An 8,944-nucleotide genomic window follows, 5' to 3' on the forward strand; every position below is an offset into this window, starting at 1 on the left:
CACTGCGTCAATGTGCGAATGACAATTATGAAGTCATCTGTGACCCAAGCCGGGCTGCCTCAGCGCGTCATAGCATACTTTATAATTTCTATGTTGATGACTATTTGGATAGCGTCGACAGCGATGAACTTGCTATTACCCGTGCTCAAGATGTAGCGACTATTTTGAAACAAGGACAATTAATGTTGGGAAAGTGAAATTCCAATTCTACACACTGGGGTGGMCAAACTATTCATACAGGACTTATGGAAGGCTCGTCTGCCATGGGATGTTGAACTTATTCCAGAGCTACTCAGCTCATGGGTGATATTTCGCAACAGTTTACAAGATATTACACGACTTCGTATTCCTCGCTGGCTAGGTATACGAGTGGGCTCTTCGGTTCATTTACACGACTTCTGCGATGCTAGTCGTAAAGCATATGCAGCAGTCATATATTTTCAACCGATCGATAAAGGTGGAACGTCACKCGCAGCTCTTGTTTCAGCGAAAACGAAGATAGCACCAATTAAGGATGTGACGATACCACGCYTCGAACTATGTGGTGCTCATCTTCTAACCAAGGCGGTGGACAGCGTACGTCAAGCCTTTGGCCTACAGAACGCCCCATGTACATATTGGTGTGATTCCACTATTGTTTTATGCTGGATATACAAAMCACCATCCACGTTCAAACAATATGTATCCAATTGGGTAGCTTACATCCAAGCCAATTCAGACATCAACGCTTGGAAGCACATTCGGTCGGAATGAAATCCAGCCGACTGTGCAAGCAGAGGTCTATCTCCCGCCGCCTTAGCCGATCATCATCTTTGGTGGACCGGACCGACGTGCACTCACCAAGACGTGGAGGAAATGCGTTTACCTTCTTTAACTGTGGAGGAGGAGCACCTCTCAATTTTTGAATCCCGGGCTGAATTCCGAGTCTCCATTTTCGTTTCCAGAGCTAAGTGCCAGTGGATTATGACATCCACGAAAGACAACAGGATACCTCTCATAGAGAAATTTCGCAAATTGAGTCGGCTACTTAGGACCACTGTTTGGTTAAGGCGCTGGTTACCCAAATATCGTGGTTACAGCAACGATATGGTTTCTGTCGCAGACCAGCACTGSGCTTTACTTCTGCATGTTCGACAAGTACAAGGTAATCATTTTAAACAAGAAATTAAGGCTCTTGCATTGCATTCCAGAATTGCGGGTCGTAGTGAAATCTTAGCACTCAATCCTTTCTTGGATGCAGACGGCATACTGAGAGTAGGTGGTCGACTCACAAACTCCAACTTAAGTCAAGATCAGCGACATCAAATTATAATTCCGCGTGGGGCTCTGGCTTATTTACTAGTCGCTGATGCTCATACACGTTGCTTACATGGTGGRATACAACAAATGCTTCAGTTCCTTAGACAACGTTTCTGGCTTATAGGCGCACGGGCGCAAGTAAAGTCTTTCATCTGGGCCTGCACTACTTGTCGTAGGCATCTTCAAATTGTACAACGTCAACAAATGGCTTCGCTCCCGAAAGAGCGTGTACTTGTGATTCCACCATTCTCTCGTAGTGGCTTGGATTACTGCTGGCCATTCCATGTTCGTGTAGGAACGCATCGTGCCATCCCGACTACAAAAACTTATGCTGCCATATTTATTTGCATGGCGTCACGAGCGGTACACATTGAGCTGGCAGAGGACTTGAGTACACCGGCATTTATAGATGTTTACGATCGTTTCATAAGTCGACGGAGTATCTGTACCACCTTATATAGTGATAATGGGACTCAATTCGTAGAGGCCAATCGTCAAATGCAGGAAGATTTAAAGGCTTGGATAGCAGCACATGCTCAACAGCATCTGGCAGCTGAAGGTACATGTTGGAAGTTCATAGCACCTTCCGCCCCTCATCACGGTGGTCTATGGTAGGCAGCAGTTCGTTCAGCTAAAAAGCATCTGCTGAGGGTCATGGGCAGTCAAACGATGCGTTACACTGAATTGTCTACTCTCCTGACTCGCATCGAGGCGTGTCTAAATTCGAGACCACTGATAGCTCTCTACGATTATCCAGAAGGAGGGGTAGCTCTAACACCGGGTGACTTTCTGATCGGCAGACCACTCAATTGTCGTCCAGAACCCAATGTTCAGCGTGGAGATGTAGTTCTTATACGTGGTGAAAATTTCCCACCATCAGTTTGGCGTATGGGACGGGTGATTGACGTTCAACCGCGCAGTGATGGCCTGGTACGTACCGTGACCATTACAATACCAACCAGACATCATCAAATGGACTTCCTATTAAGCAGCGSTGTCAGCGACCGGTGCAGAAGTTATGCCGCCTAACGGGTCCTACAGAAGAATTACTGAACCGCGAGGGTTCAGCCGGGCAGGATGTTCAAGATTTAAGTTCTGTAGTATGCAGCCCTGCACATAATTAGTCTGGACACAAACCAATACCAGTCAGCTGATTGCTGAATGATCAATAGATTAGCGGACACAAGCCTTTAGCCTTGTATTCGTAGACTAGTAGTTTCACTCTAACTTAGTGAATTTAAATATGTAACTATATACATACATATAAGTATGCGCATATGTATCATGTGGCGTGATGCTACATTCCGTTATACATATGTATATTTAAGGAGGTATTGAGTTAAGAAGCAGCCTATTTCGTGATAGACGTTTTAACGATCCAGACGTGCATTTTTAATTGACGGACAGCTTTTGTACAGACAGTATTAAGATTATTTTGCTTGGAGAAGATCAGCACATCATCAGCATAAGTAATATGCGAAATGAGTTTATATTTAGAGAATATCGTACTGATTTTATTAAATGCGTTTACAAATCGTATGACAGACAATGGTGATCCTTGTGGTATTCCGTTGTACATATTGTTCGAAAAAGTGTTATTGATTTTAGTCATGAATTTCCGATTAATTAGGAAAGACTTAATAAAGTGAAATATTTTTTCACCAATTTGCCACTTCTCAAGTTGTCGTAGAATGACATGAGAACCAACTCTGTCGAAAGCTTTTTCGAAATCCAAACTAGGGTGGATATGTGGTTTCATTTCGATAAAGCAGTTTTAACGAAATCATCAAAATAGAGTAAAGCATCCATGGTGCCTTGCCCTGCCTTAAATGCCACTTGGTTTTGACTGAGAAGGTTTTTACTTAATGAGAACTACGAGATACGTTTTGATATAATTTTTTGTAATAGTTTGCCCATACAACAAMGGAGTGATATTGGCCTGTAACCAGCTTTGAGAGTAGACACCCTGACATAAAATGTTATTGTACAATTTAATAATTTTATTTTTGAGACTTAAAGGACAGTTTTTTAGCATGGGATAAGATATCCTGTCTGCATCGGGAGTCTTGCCTGACATTGAAGATAAAGTGAAATTGAATTCTGCGATGGTTATGTGTTATTCGGTAATAGATGGGGGTGAGAGATCTTTACTGTACCGTCTTCTGAGAAGTTCATTTTTATTTGTTACAAAGGAGGGGTGGAAGTTTGAATGATTAGTTATTTCTTTTGAGTCGAAAATTGGGTCATTTGGAGTGTTTATACAATTAAGATTCACGTGCATATAGGAGCCCGAGAGCATTTTTATGTCGGCCCATAATTCCTTGGGATTTGTTAACGGAGTGATAGCTTCGGTAAAGTTTTGTAAGCAAGACCTCTTAGCTTCTTTAATATTTTTCCGAAACACTGCATTGGCTTTTTTATATTTTAAGAGATTATCAATAGAGCGAGTTCTTTTGTAAATTAACCATAGTGATTGCTTTTCTTCCTTAAGTTTAGATAACTCCGTAGACCAATAAGGMACGTGATTTTTGAAGGTTTTTTTAACCGAGTGGGGGATAGATAGGTGAGCAGAAGTTTTGATTATTTTGGTAATCGTAGCTGTTTCTTTATTTATATTATCGTCTATGGGACTTGCAGCAGAAACATTTTCGCAAAGTTGTTGAAATTTGGACCAATTTGCCTTGTCCAACAGAAATTTTGGCTTCCCCGACCCTTTTCTAGAAAAAAAGGGGTTGATAAGTGGGTTATAATGGGGAAATGATCGCTGTTATAAAGATCAGTTAGTGTTTGGCTGTTAAGTTTGGGGGCAATATCAGAAGAACAAATGACGAGATCTACATTCGTGAACGAATTATGTTTAGAAAAATACGTAGGAGAACCGCCGTTTAAAATTTTTAAGTTTTCTATGATTTTACCTCTTTGGTTAGTACATGTGGAACCCCAAAGAGGGCTACAGGCCTTAAAATCGCCAAGTATAAGTACGGGTGTTTGGATAGGTTTATAGGCGATTATATCGCGTAGTTCTTTGATATTAAAGTTTGGAATGTAAATTGCTAGGATGGTTAATTTAAATCCATTAAATATTTCAATTGCTATTGTAGAAATATTAAAACATGTACGGAGAAATTTGTGTGCAAAGTCCTTTTTTATTAAAGTAGCAACAATTTATTTGTTAGTATGATTTTGTGTTAAGTTGGAGAAATAGGCAGCGTATTGTTTGGGTACAGCAGCTGCGGAATTAAATGAAAGGTGTGTTTCTTGTAGCGATATAACACATTGTTCTTTTATGAGCAATTCTAGGTCGGTGTAATTGTTGTAGAATCCTTTCATATTCCTTTGGAGAAATTTGAACATTTATTAGTAATGTGAGTGATTGAGAAAAAGGAGAGGAGGGATAATGAGAGTTATTGATCTTCATGGTCAGATGTGGTAATTATATGAGGTGAGATATATTCTGAATAAGTAGGTGGAGCGAGAATATTGATCTTGTCTGTAGAGAGAGAGAGGGAGTTTGGATGTTGAGAGAATCTGTTGTGTATATTTTAGGAATGAGTGGTATTCTTATTTTGGTTGGGTTTGTTTTTGTTTGGATAAGCGTTAGGTTAGGAAGGTTTTTTCTTGTTTCTTTTGTAGTTTCATTTGGTGAGTTTGGATGGCTATCAATTACGAAATTGTTTTTGTTTACAATCATGGTTTGCTTTTGTTGTGGAAGAGGATATGATGTTGGGGATTTTAGTACAGTGTCTGTGGAGAATGGTAGGGGTGGAGATGATGAGCAGTGGGAAATCACGTTTTTTATTTGCTTGTTTATATTTTCTTTTGTAACAGAAGCGAAAGAAGTGTTTGCGGGTGTCGGGGTAATTGTTGTTTGTATAGCCTTAGTGCTTCTCGCATTGAGCATTTATTTTCTGTTTTTATTTTTAGAATATTTTTGGATTGTAGGTATTTAGGAAAAGAGAGTGAAGAGGAAGGATGATCGCCTGAGCAATTTGCACAAAATGAGCGGTTGCATGGCGAGGGGAGATGAGGAGGGAAATTGCACATATCACAGGCAGGGTTGTTGTTGCCACACTTCGTCGTGTGTCCTATAAGCTGGCAGCACCTCATGGGGTTACGGAAATATGCTCTAATCCGCATTGTGAGCCAGAASGACTTTGTTTGCCTTCTATATTTTTAGTGAATTTATACATAAAAGTAATTCCATGATTAAATTTTCAAGAATTTTATCATAATATCGCAAATTTCATTTAATTTCTTTTTTGCAGAAAATTTTTCAGCGATCTTCCGATTTTAAGAGTAGATTACCATCACGTAATTCGGTGATATATAAAATTTCCTTACTTATTGATTTTTAGCTTTTATGCACAGCGAAGCACGAGTATTTGGAAAATCTGCTGCAGATATTAGAACAAACTTTTCAAGTGGTTTGTATTTTTTTCCTTTTGGGGTTGGGGCTAGAGGCAAGCAAAGCTAACCTATTTTCCCCGAGGTTAGGCGGCCCTGGGGGGCCACTAATATGCACTGTACTGATGTACGCGATTAACCGTACGATCAAAGTAAAACGAAAACACGTGCACTTATGTATATGCAAAAAGGAATATGCGAATAAAGCGTAAAGCACAAARGAAAAACCGCGATTAGAAAACAAGTCCGCTCAATAAGAGAGATAGTCGAAGACTGAATTAGAGTACTATTTGAGTGCTTTCTAGGAATCTAATTTCCAATTGAAATTATTCGAAGTTTTGCGTAAAACTCCCTTGTGTTATAATTTTTTTTCGGAAAAAAGGTTAGGGTTCAATGAAATAACCTTAAAAAACAACACGTGTTAAATATAGTGTTACGAAAGGAATATTGTTTCTCGTATTTGCGTTAATTTATAGCCAATCATTAAGCTGATAATACTAAAGATTTTTATTTTTTCCGCCCCCATTTTTTTAATTTTTGAAAAAACAAAAAAACCTTCGATGAGGCCTAGGATTATCTATTTATAAAACTAATTTTTTTCGTCCGATTAATGTTAGATGAATCTCGAAGTACTTATGGTTGTCACCGCAAGTACCCTTTTTTGAAACAGGGTCAACAAAAACAACTATAACTTTGGAAATCAAACCTTTTTGTTTTGAAATTATCATGGCTTCAAGTCAACAGATTCCATAATAATGGCATATTACTGCTTTTGTAAAATAACACGATTTAATAGCAAACAAAAAGAAAATGTAAATTGTAATTTTTTCGTGCCTCTGACCACCCCTAACCACTTAAGATGTAAAACGTCAACCTGAGAATCGAAATGCAAGCAAWTTTATATACATATACATACTATATATGTATATGTGAAACTCATGTGCTGACATTCACATAAGGTTTGTTAGAAAAACGATAACCATTATACTTATGTAGTATATAAAAAGTTGGATAGTGTCGACCAAATTTTATAAATTTTTCCCAATACCACATCTTGTTAACATGCCATAAAAACTAATCATAGAGTCAGTCGGATGTTCAAAAATCCTGATATCAGTTATATAGTCAAGTTTTCGCTCAAATTTATTTATTTTGGGCGCAAAGATTCACTCTTTTTGACATACACACAAGCAATTTCCAGAGATGTACTATCCTGAATTTCAATTATATAGCTCAGACATTGACCGATATTTTCTAACCAAAGTCAACTATAGGTACCGGGTTCTAAAGGGGCGTGAACAGTTTTTGTTGGTTTGAACAATTTTGGTCAAAGGTGGCATACACTAAGGATATTATTCGTGAAAAGTTGAATCCCGTTTTATTAACTGCTTCTTGATTTGCGTACTGAAAACTGAACGAATCAAATGGAATTTAAAATTGTGCTATATGAGAAGAAGGCATGGGTTTKGTCCGATTTCGCTTATTTTCACAAAGTAACATAAAARTGCGAAAAAAGTACGACGTATCAAATTTTGTCGAAATCGGTCAATCGGGTCCCAAGATATGGGATTTCACAAAAAAGTGGGCGGTGCCTAGTCCATCGTCCATTTTCACAGCAGCTCCCATAAAGCTTTCTAATACCATCCGGGCGCCAAATTTTTACGTCTCTGACACATTAAGTTATTGATTTATCGCGCTTTTAGTAGTTTTGAACGTTGCGTGTTGAGATATATGAGATATTATATATGACGACATTGACATAGTTCGGCAAATTAAAAGACAGCGGCTACGACTGGCGCGCGTAAGCGGTGTCTACGCCAATTAAGAAGAAGAAGGATTAGTTTTGAACAGTATCGTTATGTGGAAAGTGAACGGGATTTTCATCTGATTTCATTGTTGTGGTTTAAGTGCTTTAGGAGATATGTACAATGAATTTATTAGAGAGCGGGGCCGCGCCCACTTTTTGAAAGTTATTTCCCCACAGGTGCTACTTCTTTCTGCGATTCCCTGTGCCAAAAAGGAGTTTTATGTCTTGATTAGGTGCTTAGTTATGACACTTTTAGATTTTCGGATAATGGAAATTCGTGGGCATGGCAGTGAACCAATTACGCCCATCTACGAACTGGAACTTTTTGTTGTACTAGAAAACCTGCATGTCAAGTTGCATCAATATATCTTAATTTTTACTCAAGTTACAGCTTGCACGGACGGACGGACAGACAGACAGTCAACCGTATTTCAACTTTTCTCGTCACCCTGATCATTGATATACAGTGGCAGACAAAAGTCTACATACACCCCTTGTTTTATTGCATATGAAAGTACAAAATCTTTTTAGGAAAATGTGTTGACACAGCTTTATTCTTATCTATTTTCTAATAACATTAAACTTAAAAAAGCCACTACTTAATATAAAATAACATATTTATGGAGGAAAAACTCAAAAATTATGTTGACAAAAGTATACATACAGTAAAAAAATATCTCATTTCCGTGCGAAAACTTTACAAAATAATAGTTATTAAGACGTTTTAGTATTTAGTTGGGCCCCCGTTGACATCTACAACTGCTTGAAGTCACCGTGGCATTGATTCTGCTAAATTTGTCAACTCTGCAGACGTTATGCTGTTCCAAGCTTCTAATATGCGCTCTTTGAGTATAGCAGAGCTAGAAATCTGGTGCTTTCTAATTTTACGCTCCAAAATATTCAGATCTGGACTTTGAGGTGGAGTGTTTAATTGCCTTGTAGCGTAATAAAGCAACCAGTCCTTAACAATTGGCGCCGTATGCTTCGGATCGTTATCTTGTTGAAAGATCTAACCGGAACCGAGCCCCAAATTATCCACCGAAGGTTTCAAATTATGTTCCAACAGAGACTTATACTTAAAACGATCCATTTTACCTTCAATAAAGGCTAACTTTCCAACTCCAGAGGCCGCAACAGCTCCCCAAACCATTACGCTGCCGCCACCGTGTTTCACARTTGACTCTAGCTCTTCCATCGCTACCAAAAATGTTGAATTTAGATTCATCCGTAAATAAAACTTTTTCCCAAAAATCCATCCCCTTGTCTTTGTGTTTTTTGGTGAATTCTAAACGAAGTTTCCGGTTTTTTTTTCAGAAATATGTGATTTCTTCCGTGGTGTTCTACTGTGGAATCCATTTTCGTTTAGAGTTCTTTGTTTTGTTCTTGGATGGATAATCTTTTGTGACGTACTTGCTATGTGTTCGGCTAATTTTG

The 8,944-nt window shown here is 38.6% G+C and overlaps 1 pseudogene; it reads left to right on the forward strand.

The window, feature by feature from the left end:
• The first annotated feature begins 1,953 nt into the window (after positions 1 to 1,953).
• Positions 1,954 to 2,423, forward strand: LOC108972074 (annotated as a pseudogene).
• Positions 2,424 to 8,944: the final 6,521 nt, after the last annotated feature.

Source organism: Bactrocera latifrons, unplaced genomic scaffold (genome assembly GCF_001853355.1).
Source record: "Bactrocera latifrons isolate USDA-ARS-PBARC rearing strain unplaced genomic scaffold, ASM185335v1 scaffold_376, whole genome shotgun sequence".
Classification (NCBI taxonomy): domain Eukaryota; kingdom Metazoa; phylum Arthropoda; class Insecta; order Diptera; family Tephritidae; genus Bactrocera; species Bactrocera latifrons.